The sequence below is a fragment of the Haliotis rubra genome, unplaced genomic scaffold (assembly GCF_003918875.1).
Source record: "Haliotis rubra isolate DU_JTF1 unplaced genomic scaffold, ASM391887v1 Scf19, whole genome shotgun sequence".
In the NCBI taxonomy this organism is placed as follows: Eukaryota; Metazoa; Mollusca; class Gastropoda; order Lepetellida; family Haliotidae; genus Haliotis; species Haliotis rubra.
The window spans coordinates 2,695,779-2,715,885 of NW_025765891.1; the positions used below are offsets into that span (position 1 = coordinate 2,695,779).

At 39.5% G+C, this 20,107-nt stretch overlaps 1 protein-coding gene across 1 annotated transcript in view; it reads right to left on the minus strand.

Moving 5' to 3' along the window:
- Positions 1–20,107, minus strand: part of LOC124274363 (cytosolic purine 5'-nucleotidase-like) — a 185,112-nt gene that overhangs the window by 122,406 nt on the left and 42,599 nt on the right. The window lies entirely within an intron of this gene.

A 20,107-nucleotide genomic window follows, 5' to 3' on the forward strand; every position in this document is an offset into this window, starting at 1 on the left:
GTCAGCACGGCAATCAACTGGTTATTCATTTCAACCTCTCAAAATAATGGACATGATAAGTAGGGCTCCCTCAACTAAAACATCACAAATGTTACATTTTATAAAAAGACAACTAATGGATTTGTTAGGTAGAATATTTGGAGAATGTGTATTTCCCCGAACATCCATTTACTTCTCAGTGGGAAACAGGAAGTGGCAACAAGAGGAGGGGACCAGAGACTTGTTTCTACAGGTAATGCTTAATTAGGCAGCCATTCATAGCCTACGCAACACTGGAAAACCTATTGACATCTTCTCAAGCACTTCTACCTATATTTGAGTTTGCACATAGAAAACTATATTTGTTGTAAAAAGTATATCCTTCGTGCTACAACCATAGACTTTCGTGTTCAAGAAAAAAGTATATACTTCGTGCTACTACCATAGACTTTCGTGTTCACGAAAAAAGAATATCCTTCCTGCAAAAACCAAAGATATTTGTGTTCCCGAAAAATGTATATCCTTTTCGCTTCGACCAAAGATATTTGTGTTCCCGAAAAAAGTATATCCTTTGTGCTACAACCAAAGATATTTGTATTCCTGAAAAAAGTATATCCTTTGTGCTACAATCATTGGCGTTCATGCTCATGTATAAAGTACATGCTTCGTGCTATAATCATTGGAGTTTGTGTTCATGGAACAGTGAAGGCCATGCTAACTGTGCTGTGAAGACATTATCTCCATACCTTCCTTCAAGGGTTGTATATGTTGTAATATGCCTTCCAGGTTCTTTGAAAATGAACAAATCAGGAAATACCAGAAATACCATAAACAACAATGTTATATTTGTTTGCAGAAAAAGAGCAGTTGTGAACAAACTTGTTTCAAAAGTTGATGAAAACAATGCAGGGGCGGATACAGCTTTTTTAGAAAGGGGGGGGGTTGACACTATTGAGAAAAGGAGGGGTGCACACTTCATTTTCACCCGCGTTTCAATGGTCATTTAACAAACTTTCAGCATAAAAAGGGGGGGGGGGGGTTTGCACACCTCCCCTCTGGATCCGCCTATGCAATATTTCTTTAACAGTAAAAACTAAGCCATTATATAGCCTTTCTGTGCTGCTTTCTTCCAACAGATCTATAATATACATTAGAAAATGTGGAATATCCACTAGAAAATGTGCACAATTTGTAAATTTAATGTCCCAGTAGTGAATGCTTTTAAAGATTACTTACAGCTGGGTCTTGGTGATAGTTGTGAGTGCCAAATATAGGGAACAACGCAATATGTCTGTTAAATAAGCTTTTTTTAAAGTAAGAGATATTTTTATGTTTATTAATTACAAGCAATTAGCTCTTTTTCATCAAGTTATGAAACAGATGATTGATATTTAATCTGAGTTTATAAAAAAATAATGAGAAACAAATGCTCCCATCCTTGATTATATTTTTACAATATAAAAAACAAATATTGCTGAACATTTCATACACATTCAGTTTTTCTTCCCATGTTGTTCAGCTTCAATTAAGATGGAAAATCTATTAATTTAACACTTTAACTACTCCCACCACTCCTCAGTTTCAGTGAGACTTATATTTTCACATACCGGTAAGTTAGAAAAAAATATCATGAATTTTACAAAAAGATTTTAACATTTCACCTAATCTTCTACAATTCACTGATAAACATTTTCATTCACAATTCTGTGAAAAACATCCAATGACAAAAATATGTCTTCAATTCAGATACTACTGCAGTGCCAGACAATATTATCTTTGTCATCAAATCTTGGTCACAAATGCCTGTTCTTTCTGCCATTGTGAAGCAGCATCAAGGAGATTGACATCGTGTTATCCTTTGACAAAAACACACGACATTGTGAGTGGTAACCCCTGCAATCCACATTTCTTCACAAAGTCTTCGTCAAGTTTTTCAGTCAGTAAGCAGTGTCCCCAAAGCAAGAAACGATCCCCTACTGACGGGAACCTGTTAATGTTGTGTAGTAAATACAATGAAATGTCTTTAGCATATGTGATGGTGATGAAAGACTTGACACTTAAATTCTTTTATAGCAAGGCACTTAAAATTGACGAACAGCAAAAAGGTTGCAAACATATTAACAATAACAAGTTACGGAGGACATTTGTGTCAATGGTGTACTGAACCTACAATGTGACAGACTGTTAGCATAGCTGCGGGTCAATGGAGATATTTGGAGTTTTTCACTTGAGCTGAGCATACATTTTGTGTGTTCTTTAAAAAACACTATCATGCTAAATGATTTTTGTGTTTGTTTCACAGCAAAGTCTTCCCTAAACTTCCATGTTTTTAAGTGTATTTTCTGGAGACAAGTTTACCTTCAGTTTTCAGAAACAAAAACAAGAAAGCATTATAATTAGTCTTGAGCTATCAAAGACAAAATGCTGTTTTGATATAAAATATGCCATTCCCCCTGACTATGAAACACAGCTTATGCACATGTCAAGTGATGAGTTTTCAGTTATGACTGACTGAGTTTGGTTTTACGCCGCTTTTAGCAATATTCCAGCAACATCACGGCGGGGGACACCAGAAATGGGCTTCACACATTGTACCCATGTGGGGATACGAACCCGGGTCTTCGGTGTGACGAGCCAACACTTTAACCACTAGGCTACCCCACCGCCCCTTTGAGTTATGACAGAGTGTTAGGGTACACAAGTGGTCAGAACTTCTGACCAGGGATTGACATCCTAGGTGTACCATCAGATTGGTCACCGCTGGTATTGGTCATTCTGAAGGTCAATACCAGAGTCTGCTAACGCTGAAGGGGTCATTGTCGGCACAGGTATTACCGATGTGGACCCCAGATATGTTTCTGTTAACATCAACCAGAAATGTATCCTAAACAAAGTCTAAATACAGAAATGTTCCCAGGACCCTTAACAGGGGACAAGTCCAAATTTGAAACTGGATGTATTTATTCCCATTCAACTGACTGCAAGTGGCCTTGTTCATCGAGAAATATTTGTTACTGTGCATGTTCGTTTCTTATATAAGACAATCAAATGTACCTAATACAACAGTATGACAGTTCCGATCAAGAAAATGGCACAGTGTGGAATGGACTCAACCTAGGGTATGTTTCTGTATTCAGATTTTGGCTGGGGTACATAGAAATATTTATTTATTAATATATCTAAGGAGGTTATGTAATACTTCAGCATAGTATGTCAGTTGTTGGTTTGGTTGGTTGGTTGGTTAATGCTGTACTCAGCAATATTCCAGCTATATGACGGCGGTCTGTAAATAATCGAGTCTGGACCAGACAATCCAGTGATAAACAGCATGAGCATTAATACATACAATTGGGATATGATGACATGTGTCAACCAAGTCAGCGAGCCTGACCACCCGATCCCATTAGTTGCCTCTTACGACAAGCTTGGGTTGCTGAAGATCAAATCTAACCCGGATCTTCAAGGGTCAGTATGTCAGTGGTGGGCTAGTACCATAAACAGAAATAAGTATGGGCCAGTACAAGCAACATGCACATACGTGAACATGCATGCTGCTTGATCAGTGCAGTAACTGGGAACACCACATTAACCCCACCTCGCCGCTCCCGAACCACTGTCTTATTAAAACAATAACAATCTTTACATCATATAAAAAGTGTAAAGATACAAAGCAAGAAATGAATTACTGAAAACATTTTCTTCTTCTCTCCAATATTGCAAATATCCTTCCTGTTTGTCCTAAAACAAGTTGTTCTATATCCACAAAGCATAAAGTATGTCCAACACAGTTTAATAGTTCCATGACTGGCACCGCTCCACACCACTTCCACAGAGTTCTGGGAATGCTGTACACGTATTCAATACTTGAACTCTTGTATCATCTGTTTCCATGAAACACCACTCAAAGACATTACATATTAGGAACCTGATGTCTCATGCTTAAACAATGCTTACCCTGTCTGAAAAAAATGACCCTATTATGTATTACAATAGCGCCCATGGACCCCATAAAAGCTTGCTTCTGGTTAAAGCGCTGTGTTACATTAGGAACATAATACTTTCACCTGTCCTTGATATCAATCTGCCTCACTTACAGTGTCAAACAGGTTACAAGGTCAAACGACAGGCTGAAGGTCGCACAAAGTAGTCAGTGCAGAAGAATATTTATACTCCACATGCTATCAGAGGAAACATCACACTGCAAAAAAGTTACATCTCAATGGTCCAGTGCAGTTTAATTGACAACAAAATTACTTAGACAAAACAATTACTCTCCTCTGACGGAGTGACAGACATTTCCTGCCTTGATGGCAACAGTTTTATGTCAGCTACTGCCATAAAAACAATATGGCCTTTTCCAAATCCTCTCAAACCAAATGTATGGCAGCAGGATAATTAGACAATATTATCCATAACCTGTCAGTGTTGGTCTATGTCCTTTCACTTAGATATACACCTCTTACAGACCCTCATACATATTTTTTAACAAGTAACCAAAAAAACATAGCCCCATTGCAAATCAGCAGGGATCTTGGTATATGATCTTGACAAGGTCAAACAATGACCTTCATCTTCTAAACAGGAAGTGGTTATAAGCCTGAGTAAGAGAGGTCAACTGATAATGACAGAAAGACACTTTCACGCTTTGGAAGACGTTGACAGTGAATAGTACCGGCTCTCAGCAGGAATCTTCCAGAAGGGATGCCAGAGTACATCGCGTGTAGATAAGAAAGATGACAAACTCTTTCCAAGATCCGTTTCTCATTTTGAATAAAAAAATGTATTTCAAAATTCAAAATATTCCAGTGTGTAACAGGTGGTGTTGATTAAGCTCCATCTACACAGACAGTGCAGACACTGGAATTTCTAGCTGCAGATAAAGGGGAGATAGGCCCGCGACATGAAACTCTGTACCCACAACATTAAATGACACTTTCACCAAGAGTCACTTCCAGAAGTTGTTGTTTAATGAGGTATGAAATGCATGAGTTTTGTTCAAAGTGAGGAAGACTGAGGCTCATCTTCAATAGCCCTTATTCATTGTTTAAAAATTGGTTTGTAAGAACAATTGACCCAAACATATATATTAGAAAACAAACAAATTAATTTGTACCATTACTTTTTGGTTGACAATTAGATGAAATGACGAAAAAAGTGATTCTTTCAATACTGTTTTGTTTTTGTAAATGGTGAGTAATGAGCATAAAAATCTTTACTTTAACATAAAAAAACCCAATCATTTATCTTTCCGTGTCATTTTGTAATCATACTTCCATGATGGTGTTCTTCATTCATCAGCAGCTGTGCTAATCTGTAAGTTGAAAATTAATATATCTTTTTTTTTTTTGTAAAACTTCATTGAGTTTATACAGCAAAGTCTTTGAAAAACAACTAAAAAAGCAATAAATTATAAACTGTGCCCATGTGGGAAATCAACACTAAATTTATTGGCTCAACACTAGCACAACTGGTTTCCAGAAAAAGAACATACTGAGGTAAAACATAGGACTATGCAAGAATCTGAATGACAAAGTTTATCTTCAAAATAAGCTGTGATCATCCAAAACTTGAAAATATTGCCTGTCAATTTTATCAAAGTTAGCAGCATTCAACATGCAACTGCTTGTAAATAATCGATCCCAGCAAGACACACAAATGGTTGATGCCATGGGCAAAGTTTCAACAACCTGATAGTTTTACAAGCATGATCCACTGGTGACCTACTGGCACAAGGTTCTGGGTCATAAATTTTGCATATAGAGACTAAGCCTTAGTCACCTAGGAATGAAAACATATGATTGTTAAGACAGGATATGATGTATGGCATGAGCACACGTCGGGTGAGTGAGTAAGTTGGGTTTGATGCTGCTTTCAATAGTACTCCAGTTATATGGTGATACAGGTCTTGTAAGACATCTTACAACTCTGGTTACACTCAATAACACTGGTGTGGTTCTTACAAACCTAAAACTATAATCTCTGCCAACAAGAATTCAAACGCTTCCGTACGGTTCCAACTTGGTCAGGGGAAAGATTTGCTCACCTTACACAACCAGGCAGAAAGTGAAAAATACACACAAACAAGGGCATGGCTTGGCCTTTCAGAATGGATATTTTCCTATTTCTTGATTGTTATCTTCCAGGCAAAAACATAGTTTTCTTCTCCTGATTAAAAGATAAAATTTAACCACACATTATCTCCAGCCACAGCAGTCAAAGGAATTTTCCCACAATCCACACAAAATACATTTCTAATGTTTTTATATCGCCTATTGTTTTTGGAGGCCATAAAAACCATCTCTCTAAAACGTTTAGGTGCATAGAGGTTAGTTATGTTTCCACTAAGTGACCTAAAAAAACTTTAAAAAATGATAAATAGATGACAAACTGGCACAAAAGCAGAAGATCTGAGTTGACGATGACAATATTAATGACAAAATGTCACCTTTGGTTTGAAGAAATATTGTCAGTAAATAAACGAGTGATGTTTTTAGACTTAGTAGAAAAAAATTAAACATTTCTGAAATCATCACATCTACAATTTCCTTCTATTCCTGACTCATAAAATTTATTTTCGCTTGCTAATTTATACAAAATATATTTTGAAAACATAAATTACAAAAGGGATATGGTTTGAGCTGTGTCAGCCGGATATTGTTCAATTACTTTCCACATCAGAGTCAGTGAGTAAGTGAGTGAGTGAGAGCGATTTGAGCTTAGCGCCACTTAGAACAATATTCCCGTTATATCACAGCAGGTCAGCTTCACTCTGGCGAAGCCCACTAGCCCAAGCCATGTGCTGACAAAAGTAGAATCTGTTTGTGATGAACCATGATATTGGTTCCTGGCGTGCCAAAGGGATGCAACTCTGGTTGGAAGAACAAGGAGAGAGGACTGGACAGACAGATATGCCTGATATCCTCAAAGTTGATACTGAATAACGAATGTTATGTCATGTGATGAATAATCCCACATTCCATGTACTTAGTTGATTTTTCTCTGATTATTAAAAAGTAATCTTAGTTGTTAGAGAGATATAAAATATTTTAGCTATAGGGACTGAGTGAGTATGGTTTTAAGCCGCCTTCACCAATATTCCAGCAATATCACGGCGGGGGACACCAGAAATGGGCTTCACACATTGTACCCGTGTGGGGAATCGAACCCGGGTCTTTGGCGAATGCTTTAACCACTAGGCTACCCCACCGCCTCTTTACTTGTGAGGATAGAGGAAGGTCAGGGGTTCAATCCCTGGCCACGTCATAGCAAAAGACGTTCAAATATAGTACTTGGTCCCTGCCTGGTGCTCGGCATTAATGGGTACAACAAGGACTGGTTGGCTTGGAGTCAGTATAATGTGTCTGAGTGGGGTATTCATGCTTCACTGCGGCATGGTATCTCAGTGAGCTAGCACAGTACAAGCAGCCACATATGACACACATATATGCTGTCATTTGAGAGAAATATTCTCACGTTACATATTCGCATTAAACCCCATTTCATCTCACCTCACCTTTAGTTGTGAAATACACAGGTGAAGTTACATATTGTTTGAAGTTATATTCAAGATATTTGCACTTAGATAGCGAGGAGCATTTACATGAACGTGGCTGCAAACTGAAATGAAGCACATGTCTGTCATCACAATTGTACAGCAAGTGAAAACATGTCATCCTGTTTGGTTTTGTGACAAGTAATGTTTTGCTTTTGACAGAAGATGTTTGGTTGTGACAGTGTCATGATGTGGACTGCCATCTCCCACACTGGTAGAACAGACTTGGAACATGTCCAGGGTGCCGTTGTACAAAACAATTTAGCGCAAGGACTACCTTAAGTCTATGTTAAGGTATGGGAGTTACCTTCACCTTAAGAGTGCTTTGTACAACGGTACCCAAGGCAACTTAACATCACAACGTTACACAGATGAAATTCTCTGGCCTCACGTCGTTCTCATTATACTACAAGCAAACGTCATTTTTCTACATGACAATGCCTGACCCAACATGGCAAGACTGACAATGGCTTTTTTTCAGGAACTAACAACATTGAAGTACTGCTATGGCCCTCAAGGTGTCCAGATATAAATCCCATCGGACATTTATGGGATTCTCATGAATGTCTGTGATCACATCAAAAACAGTTACAGAATCTGTAAGAGTTGGCACAAGCACTGCAGGAAGAGTGGCTACAACTCGTAATCTGATTGGTTCCATGGGGTGACATTGCCAGGCAGTTTTGGAGTCTCATGGATACAAACATTATATTGAGAATAGATGACCTTCACCTTAACATTCGATTGCTTCATGTATGCCATTTTGAACCTCGGTCATTCACAATGACTTGAGTCAAAGTTGAACCACTTATTCTGACCTGTTGATGATCGGTATATAATATATACATCTAAAAACATTTTTGCGTTTTTTTTTTTTGTTGCAGAGTATATGATTAGACAACCTTTCACGTGATACCTTGTTTACCTGTGACTGTATAAGTCCACCTGCCAATCACACAAGACATCTTCAACTACTGTTCTGCACCAGTGAAGTTTAGACTCAACTTACTTGAAATATATCTCTTTCTTATAAAACAGATTGTCAAATTTTGAAACAAGATTCCAAACTGGTCATTTGAGATGATTTTAGTAGCGGAAAAAATAGCTTAATGCACGCAAAATGATTGAAAGAAACACTAAGCTTTTAACATGTTGAACTTAGAATCAAACATGTCAGAAAAGTGCATTAAGTTTTCATGTTTTGTGTCAGAGGCACATCTGTAAACAGATACAAGGAACATAATGGAGGATGAACGTGCTGGTAGGGAGGAATTTGGGGGATGGTTTTCTTTTCTTATTTCAGCTCCTCATAATTCCAGAAAAAAAAAGCACAGGCTGAAAAAGCAGCTGAGAAAAGGCTGTAGATGATATCTGTAGATTGAATACTTTTACTCAGTTTCTATGGGCCTTATGCAACAAATAGTTTCAAATATAACACTATATTTATCATAATGATGAATACATTTATCAGAACACTGCATATATGTGTTTGATAACATCACTGTATACATTATAAATGATATTAAATGTTTTTAACCATATCACAGTATATGTTCACCATGAAACTGTATATATTTAACCTAACACTCTATATTTTACACACTGGATATGTTCATCATAATACTGTGTATATTCTCACACACACATATACTCACACAAACATATACATATACAGTGGAAGCCCTCTAAACCGGCATTGGTTGGGACCGGCAAAAATGCCGGTATAGAGGGCGTGCCAGTTTGGAGAACTTTTCTTAAATTAACTAGTTTCTAGCGGGACCAAATTTTAGTGCCGATATTGAGAGCATGCCGGATTGGAGGGCTGCTGGTTTAGAGGGCTTCCACTATATTCTCACTCACTCACACAGACATACATAAACATGTCACTATATTTATCAGTTCACAGTACATCATAACTGTGTATAGATTTTTTACAATACAACACATATTTTTTTATAACAATGTATATATCTATTTTCAAAAAGTGTTTACTAAATTGTTATATTCAAAGCATATTTCCAAACATGACAACTGAATCAAATTGATCATATTTGTGTCATGATTCAGTTTCATGTGAAATAGCAATAATTCATATTTCACCTACAACTTCAAAATTAATAATTCCCAGATTGGCATTCCAAATAACTGCGACAATATGGGCCTCTTCCAGGTTACACACACAGGAAGTGGCTATATTTGTATTTTCTCTTTCTCATTCTTCAATTCTGAGGTTATCTGACAAGCGGAAAGCTACCTATTCTGCTCCCTGACCACAAGCTCATGCTGGCCAACAGGAAACGCAAATTAGCCTTGATGACCGTGATAAACCATTAACATTAGCATGTGTAGGTTAGGTGTTATCTTCAATATGCTGCATGGATATCCTCCCTTTCTAGGCTCTCCTGTATGGAAAACATCATATTTTACATATGGCGGAATCATTTTGAGGAAGCACAGATGTGTGATTTGTATATAGAAGGGGGAAGGGTGGTGGTGGTGGGGTGGTTGGGAGGGGAGGGTGGAATCAGCTGGTGGGGGTGAGGAGGATATTTGGTGGAGGGGATGTGAGATGGGGTTGTATGCCGAACATTTGGGGAAGGGATAAACGTAGTCTGTGAGGTTGGGAGTAGATCGGAGTGTGGAGGAGAATGTGTTATTATATTGAAAAGTCTATATCTTTATGAAAGTATAAAACGCTGAGTGCAAATAGAGCTGAAAAGCAGGCTTAATTTCAGACTAGATTAGCCGAAATATTCTTGACCTGAGTTGAGAGAGAGGAGAGAGAGAGAGAGAGAGAGAGAGAGAGAGAGAGAGAGAGAGAGAGAGAGAGAGAGAGAGAGAGAGAGAGAGAGAGAGAGACAGAGACAGAGAGAGAGAGAGAGAGAGAGAGAGAGTGAGTGAGAGAAACTTTGTCTCAGTTAAACGTTATGGTGTGTCAGCCTAATGTGTGAAGAAAGCTTAATGAGGGTGTTTGAAACAGATGAAGTGTGATTATGAATCTCCTTGGCATTAGCCATGAAAGAACATACACTTTAATGTGTGAGAGAGTTGCTATTGACTCTTTCAAAGTACTTTTCAGTTATATTTTTGCATGTTGAGAGATACGACTGATCATGATAATTGGAACATAACAGGGATTCAAACCCAGGACCAGCGAACCTGTGCTGCAACTCTCCTACCTGTGCCACCTAAGTGAGGAAGATTCATCCCAGATTAAAGAGGATGGGCTAAGTGGGCATGACCAGGATGAGCTACTGCTTGGGTTGGAGAGCTATTTTCCACACAACTAATGAGAACAACACGTTTCAGAGACTCAATGGGGAGTGGCTGTTTGGCCCCTGAATAAACATCATTCCCATGACATTTCCAATCATCTTTGGTCAAACTGTAATAAAATGTTTAAAATGGTTTTTTCCAGGCTTTCTAGGGATTGAATGCAGATGGGAAGAAGGATATGTACATGTGGCCAGCCATGCACAGGATTCTAACTGGGAATGACTAATCATCCGTGACAGAACTGTAATAAAATTGGTGAAAATAGTCCAGTCAAATTTTTATGTTTTACAACCAGATTCAAGCATACAATTTCTGATTTCTTTCAAAGGTCAACCCACCATAAATAGGAGCGATTAATGCCAGTGCATGGCCGTGAAACTAATGAATGTCTTACACAGTTATCAGATGATGCTGAAACGAGAGATGAAGTACTCCATTCCAACCACAGTGCTATTCTAACATCTTAGTGGCCTGACAGCAATGGTGGATGGAAAGAGCTCCAATCAATGCCAGGGTACAATACCACAAACACAGCCAGGAGATACATTCACATAGGGTTCAGTTTTCAGAAATCATGTTCTTCACATTTTGACTTGTGCCATACAAGGACAAACAGCTCCAACCATTTCTATAAGCTCGTTAGTAGGAATCACCTGAGACAATATTTCACCATGAACAAAATAAATGAACATCAGACACAATATTTAATTGATATATTATCTTAACAGCTTGCATTCATCACCTTTTGCTCTGGAAAGGTAATGTTGGTTAACAGATTATCTCCAGACAATCATGTAATGTCGCGCATTATCTTATCTCCCTTACGTGATATTCAGTACACAATATATCATACATACACCCAAAACCTCATACCCTTTTCCCACACACATCACAACCCTGGCCAACACCACAGACCTCTGGTCTACATAAATCAATAATAAATTAATCAAATAGTTATTGTGCAAACGTTCCATACAGAAACAGTGACAATATTCTATAAACTACATAAACAAGATATACAATGAATCACATATATATGATGAGCAACAAAACATATAATAATACAAATGTGTATAATAATAATAATGGCTTAGCACAATCAGATCTTCTATATTTGTTTAAAGTTGTACATGTGGTAGCAAATAATTTCTATAGTATTTGGATCATTATTTCTAAAAAGGAGGTTAAATTTTTCAGTGGTAGTAAGTCTGAGAAAGTTATTAATTTTAGAGGAAAGGGAGTTAAATAAGGACTTTCTTGCATCTGAATGTTTAGTGCAACACATGAAATGGTGTTGTTCATCCTCAAGGACAGAGCATTTATCACACAGACGGTCCTCCAAAGGTGTAGGTGGTCTTGTTCTCCTACCCAGTTCAATTTTTAGTCTATGGTCACTCAGTCTTAGTTTTGTGAAGTGGATACGGTGTCTTATCAAACATCGCCTAGCCTCCTCTGCTGCTTTCCCACCCCACCCCTCCCACACCAACCCACCCACCCACCTAACACCCTGCACACCGGTACCATACACTCTGCAACCATACCTTCAGGTGATACCTGATACTGCACACCTCACACCCTACACATCACACCTGCAACCATACCTTCAGGTGATACCTGATACTGCACACCTCACACCCTACACATCACACCTGCAACCATACCTTCAGGTGATACCTGATACTGCACATCTCACACCCTACACATCACACCTGCAACCATACCTTCAGGTGATACCTGATACTGCACACCTCACACCCTACACATCACACCTGCAACCATACCTTCAGGTGATACCTGATACTGCACACCTCACACCCTACACATCACACCTGCAACCATACCCTTCAGGTGACACCTGATACTGCACACCTCATACCCTACACATCACACCTGCTACCATACCTTCAGGTGACCTGATACACAGGTGACACCTGATACTGCACCTCACACCCTACACATCACACCTGCTACCATACCCTTCAGGTGACACCTGATACTGCACACCTCACACCCTACACATCACACCTGCAACCATACCTTCAGGTGACACCTGATACTGCACACCTCACACCCTACACATCACACCTGCAACCATACCTTCAGGTGATACCTGATACTGCACACCTCACACCCTACACATCACACCTGCAACCATACCTTCAGGTGTGATACCTGATACTGCACACCTCACACCCTACACATCACACCTGCAACCATACCTTCAGGTGACACCTGATACTGCACATACCTCACACCCTACACATCACACCTGCAACCATACCTTCAGGTGACACCTGATACTGCACATCTCACACCCTACACATCACACCTGCAACCATACCTTCAGGTAACACCTGATACTGCACATCTCACACCCTACACATCACACCTGCAACCATACCTTCAGGTGACACCTGATACTGCACATCTCACACCCTACACACCACACCTGCAACCATACCTTCAGGTAACACCTGATACTGCACATCTCACACCCTACACATCACACCTGCAACCATACCTTCAGGTGACACCTGATACTGCACATCTCACACCCTACACATCCCACCTGCAACCATACCTTCAGGTAACACCTGATACTGCACATCTCACACCCTACACATCACACCTGCAACCATACCTTCAGGTAACACCTGATACTGCACACCTCACACCCTACACATCACACCTGCAACCATACCTTCAGGTGACACCTGATACTGCACACCTCATACCCTACACATCACACCTGCAACCATACCTTCAGGTAACACCTGATACTGCACACCTCATACCCTACACATCACACCTGCAACCATACCTTCAGGTGACACCTGATACTGCACACCTCATACCCTACACATCACACCTGCAACCATACCTTCAGGTAACACCTGATACTGCACACCTCATACCCTACACACCACACCTGCAACCATACCTTCAGGTAACACCTGATACTGCACACCTCACACCCTACACATCACACCTGCAACCATACCTTCAGGTGACACCTGATACTGCACACCTCACACCCTACACATCACACCTGCAACCATACCTTCAGGTAACACCTGATACTGCACATCTCACACCCTACACATCACACCTGCAACCATACCCACCTGATACTGCACATCTCACACCCTACATCACACCTGCAACCATACCTTCAGGTGACACCTGATACTGCACACCTCACACCCTACACATCACACCTGCAACCATACCTTCAGGTGACACCTGATACTGCACACCTCACACCCTACACATCACACCTGCAACCATACCTTCAGGTGACACCTGATACTGCACACCTCACACCCTACACATCACACCTGCAACCATACCTTCAGGTAACACCTGATACTGCACACCTCACACCCTACACATCACACCTGCAACCATACCTTCAGGTGACACCTGATACTGCACATCTCACACCCCTACACATCACACCTGCAACCATACCTTCAGGGTGACACCTGATACTGCACACCTCACACCCTACACATCACACCTGCAACCATACCTTCAGGTGACACCTGATACTGCACATCTCACACCCTACACATCACACCTGCAACCATACCTTCAGGTAACACCTGATACTGCACATCTCACACCCTACACATCACACCTGCAACCATACCTTCAGGTGACACCTGATACTGCACATCTCACACCTGCACATACCTACACATCACATCACACCTGCAACCATACCTTCAGGTGACACCTGATACTGCACATCTCACACCCTACACATCACACCTGCAACCATACCTTCAGGTAACACCTGATACTGCACATCTCACACCCTACACATCACACCTGCAACACCTGATACTGCACATCTCACACCCTACACATCACACCTGCAACCATACCTTCAGGTGACACCTGATACTGCACACCTCACATCCACAAACTAACAATCTATGCTCAAAACAACACACTTCACATCCTATAATCCACACATCAGACACCACACCAATAAATACTTTCAAAATTCCACGAATTCTGAAAACAACATACATCGGACATAACCTTCCTCATCAACAATCACCTGAGGATCACCATCACACCAAGCATCTCTACAACTCAGTTCCCATTCGGTGACTGCAACCCCTGTAACACCTCAGAGATTCACATCAGCCCAATATCAACCCTCTTTCAATTAAAGGGTCATACACATCCCTTTAAGTTTTCAAACTAAAACTTGAGAGCGTCTCTGCTCCATGGTTCGGGTTGTAGGTATCAGACGGTGTTATCTCTCCCTGATAAACCTATCAACATGTGCATAAAACTCTGTGATTACCCTCTAAAACTTTATCCAGATTGCAGCTGGTGTCAAATAGTTTAACATCATCTACGGCCTGATGGAGAAAAGTTTATTTACCCAATTAATTAACATGTATTTTTTCAAACATATATTCCATTTCAAATTTCATGACGGTTGAAGATTCATGATACTATGATTATCATTGCTATTGGGATATTGTTATGGGATATTTAAGATAAGTTGTTGATGTAAGAAAGATATGCTAACTGCTGCCTATATCTGTACAGAATATTATCATTTAGTTCTTTTGCTTTATTGGCTGCAAGCAAGATGGGTGGCCCAATTGTCTTTGGCTTCACAAATCACTGTGCAGAGTTACTTCCCTTGGGCACACCAGAATCCTATGATTTGGGGTTTGAATCCAGATTCACCCTGATTATGTGTCTATATATGTCAGCAGTTTTGGGTTTCATCCCAAATGGTTAATGTCTAAGGCATGCTTCTCTGAAAGCTTCCCCATCACAATGAGCTAACACATTGTGAGGTAACCTGAATATTGGTGATACAACAATGTGACCAAATCTTTGTGACCTTATCATCATTTCCATATTCCTTGCCAAATGACTAAACCCAAGCAACAAAACAAAGTGACCAAATCTTGGTGAGCAAACTAATATTTCTGTATTCCTTGCCAAATGACTAAACTCTTGGTGACCTGATCACACTTTTCTTTATTCCTAACAAGTGAGTGAATCATGGCAGAGGACACCAGAAATGGGCTTCATACATTGTACCCATGTGGGGAATCAAACCCGGGCTTTGGCATGATGAGCGAACACTTTAACCACTGAGCTACCCCACCTCCCCTATTCCCTAACAAAGTACCTAAACAAACTGATAAGGTATTACAACTAAACCACATACTCCTGTTCATATTTCATTCAACAGGTAACAGTACTCATCCACCAAAACCGAGTGACCTTGTAGCTGTCCATTATTTCTTTTCCTGTGTTAATTGAAGCATTACAGATGAACCTGACCTTTTCTCCATTAGAAAAAGAGACTATTACCCCAACGTATCCCTGGAACTACAACTGGACCCTCCCCACCGCTATCTGTCCAGATGCTCACTACAATCAGCCCAATAAAAAGGTAAGAGCTGGGTGGGTACCTACAACCGTACCTTGATAAGCCATGGACACATGCTTCCTTTGACTTCTCTGCTAATTGACTATCAACTTAGCTTGTTGAAAGGAGTGGGCACCATATAACGGAGTAGTGATAAATCATGAATCACAGAAATCAGAGCTGCTCGGTTGATGATGTAGCTCCTGCTGGATTAAAGCTTGGTCCGAGTTAGATTAGCAGGTGCTTGTTTGGAGGTCAAGGAAGAGGCTGGTGTAAACAGGTTGCTGATGGTTAATGCACTTGGCTTCATCACTGGTTGAGTGAAGAGGCTGTGGTTTTATATGTCATATCAGGATGTGAGATTTATTGGTCGAGACAAGGCTAGGGTTTGATCACATCGCATGTCAGAAACACTCCCCATATCTCATTAGGATGCATGATGTATGTTAAAAGGTTTGTGGGAAATCTGTACAAAGCAATTTTGTCTCAAAACTGGGCTACAAAAAAAGAATAATTGTTCCTGATAGAATGAGTTTAGAAATATTAATGGACTAACAACTTGTCTCTGAAATGAACATATTTTACAGAAAAAATAGTTCATAGTACAAAAATATATAATGGAAAGGAACCCAGAGACTTTCTTCATTTTCAGAGACCCTGAAGCTGTGGAAATCTAGACTTGCCACATTTTCGAGACTTGCGTGGGCTTTCTTGGATATATTTGCTTCAGGGTCTGTATGACAGACTAAAATATTAACAGAAAACTTACTTTTACATGTGCGAGAAAAGGGTTTCAGTTTTTAGTGTATCCTTAAAACAGAAATACTGTCAGGATATGTTTCTTGAGAGATTCAAAGAGTGTGTTTTTGTAATAATGTTTAATGATATCTTACCATAAAAGAAATAAAAAGAAAACTTGAACGAAAAAAATTTTCATTCTCAAATACTAAAGTTGAATCAATTTGATACACATGCTCAGAAACTATATTAAATTATCATTCATCAATGATCAAGCCATGGATATTAATGGAATTGTTTAAAATGGCTACCATGGTTACAATGTTGAAAAATTCAAATCAGAATCATTTCAGAAAATGAACAAGACTCCACTGGTTGAATAATCCATTCAAAATTCCAATTTCATAAAACCGGCAGTTTCAGAGATGTCAAAAACATGAAAATCGGACAGAAGGAATACTGATAACTTACCCAAGGAAAGTACATTCCGGTATATCTAATGTAAGACAGTAAAACCTGGATGAATATTTTCACAACGGGGGTGAGTATCAGCAAAATACCAGCTGCTTTTTATATCACTGAACAAATTCATTTGAAAGATCATATTTAACTAATTAAAGACATTCAAAACAAAACAAACATCATTTCAAATTCCAGAATAAAAATGGCATTAAAAAAATTTTTTTTTCTCAAGTAACCAAATCTTAGAATTTATTTTTGCAATAAACATTAAAGGCATCATTTCAACAAAAACAACCCACAAGACGCAGAGAAGCTGTGTAAGACTACAAATCTAACAAAGTACCGGACATCAAGCTTCTTCAAGCTGCCTGTCTCCTGAGATTAACAGTAGTTGTCTTGCCATCATATTTCTATTTCCATTTTTTCTCGGACATTCTTGTAATACTACATGGTAAAGATTACACGAGGAAATGCCGCAATCAGGTGTAACAACACAAAAAGCCGACTCCCCGTAGGAGTGATCTGTGACATCTCGCACATGCACCCCTCCCAGGGCAATCATAGACTACTTAGGCACAAGGCTGTACAGATAGAGCTCACGCTTTTTTTCAAAGATGGCGATGATCATATTCATGTCCAAAAAGCTCTCTATCTCCCCTGGAAAAAACAAACAAAAACTCCAGATGGAAGACTCTCTTTACAATCATCTTGCGAACAATCAAAGGAAGGGTGGAGCCTTGTGATTTAGTAGGAATTATGGGTAAATTTATTTTGATATTCGACAGCAGTGTTTGAAGTATATGAGTGTTTGAGCAGCCTGGTTGGCAGATGAAGAAACAGCACTTAGTCTCGACGATACAGACGCTGGAACAAAAACATTGGAAAACCCCACATGATATTGCTGGAATGTTACTAAAAGCAGCTTAAAACCCAACTCACTCACTCACTCTAGTTGATTCATTTTATAGATGTGAGCATCTTGTGTCAAAGTTCTAATATTAAATGATTGAGTAAGTGTGGTTTTACGCCACTTTTAGCAATATTCCAGCAATATCAATGTAAGTTACACCAGAAGTGTGCTTCACACATTGTACCCATGTGGGGAATCGAACCCAGTCTTTGGCATGACAAGTGAATGCTTTAACCACATGGCTATCCAGAAATAAAGAGACTTAGAGCTTGTCTGGTCTGACTGACTGAGTTTGGTTTTACGCCGCTTTTAGCAATATTCCAGCAACATCACGGCGGGGGGACACCAGAAATGGGCTTCACACATTGTACCCATGTGGGGATTCGAACCCGGGTCTTCAGCATGTGAGCTTGTCTGGAAGGCCCAGTTGTATTTGTTTCTTTACATTCAGGTACTATGTAGTAGTGTGTAACTCTCCAGACACAACAGTCGGCTATGAATGAGGTTGTACACCGAGAGAGACACACGTCTGTGTGCATCACTCATCACCATGGGAACGTGAGGGTGAAGAACTCACCACACGGAAGCAAAACGTGGGATCAACTCCAAAGATCTGTCAAAATCACTTCACAATATACTCAGTGTCTAACCCAGAAGTTCATATGCCCTTGATGTACATTCAAGTCTTCATGTATACAGTTACCATTTTCCCAACCTGTTGGCGACTGTAGAACAGAAAAGCAGCAAGACTCAACATACACAGTTTGATTGCAATTGACAACCCAAAGAGGTGATATACTTATCTTATTTGAATAATCAAAGTGAGCCAAAATATGAGTTTGTGTTATATACACTATGGCAGATAGAACAGCAATGTACGCTGGTCATTTGAGATGACTTAATTGATGGGGTGTTTAGTTAATTGTTGTCCCCAGTATTGATCACAGGATTGTCAAGTCTTGATTGTATGATACACTATAACATCAAAGTTCAACAGGGAGCATTGTTTCAAGGCCATACACATGACATTCCCGCATCAGTAGGATGATGGCTGTTACAGACCGAGCCACACGGTACATAGGTTACCCACACTAATAGCAATACCTGCCATCACCGGGGCACCAAATCCTAATACAGAAACTGATTTGTTATTAACAGACTGGCGCACGATGCTCCCACATTCCACAAACCTTCTGTTCAAGGCTATTCAACCCAATTACCTGTTTTGGTGTATTTTATAATTCAAGGCTTTCCAAAGACTTTTACGTATTCTTCATGGATTTTAAGTTTTATTTCAAAATTAGAGGTCTTATAAAGACTGATCCTAAATTCATGACCTTCATGTTTCAAACCAATTGACCATTATGAACAAATTATAGCTTTCAAAATATTCACTAAAAATGAAACCAAATTATTCTAAGCCTCTGGAAAAGATTTCAATATTTTTCAAGGTACATGCATTTCCAAAATCAAGGTGTTCCAAAAGTACTGCCACCAATTCAAGTTTGGTGAACCTGCGTCATAGTCCCTCCTAAAAACTGATTTCAGCAGATGATACGTCTAATGGCCTACATGATGTCACTGCCGATCAAACCTAAAGACAGCAAGCTAACCTACCAAAAGGTGGCAGTCAAAGCTAAATGTCCACGTCATCAGCTGTGTTTTATAAATGTACAAGAAGGCATGATGGATCAAAACTGAAATAAAAGATTAAGATGCTATCAACCATGACAAGACGCAACTGTTTCATGTGCTGTCACGTTGTTCAGGAATATTA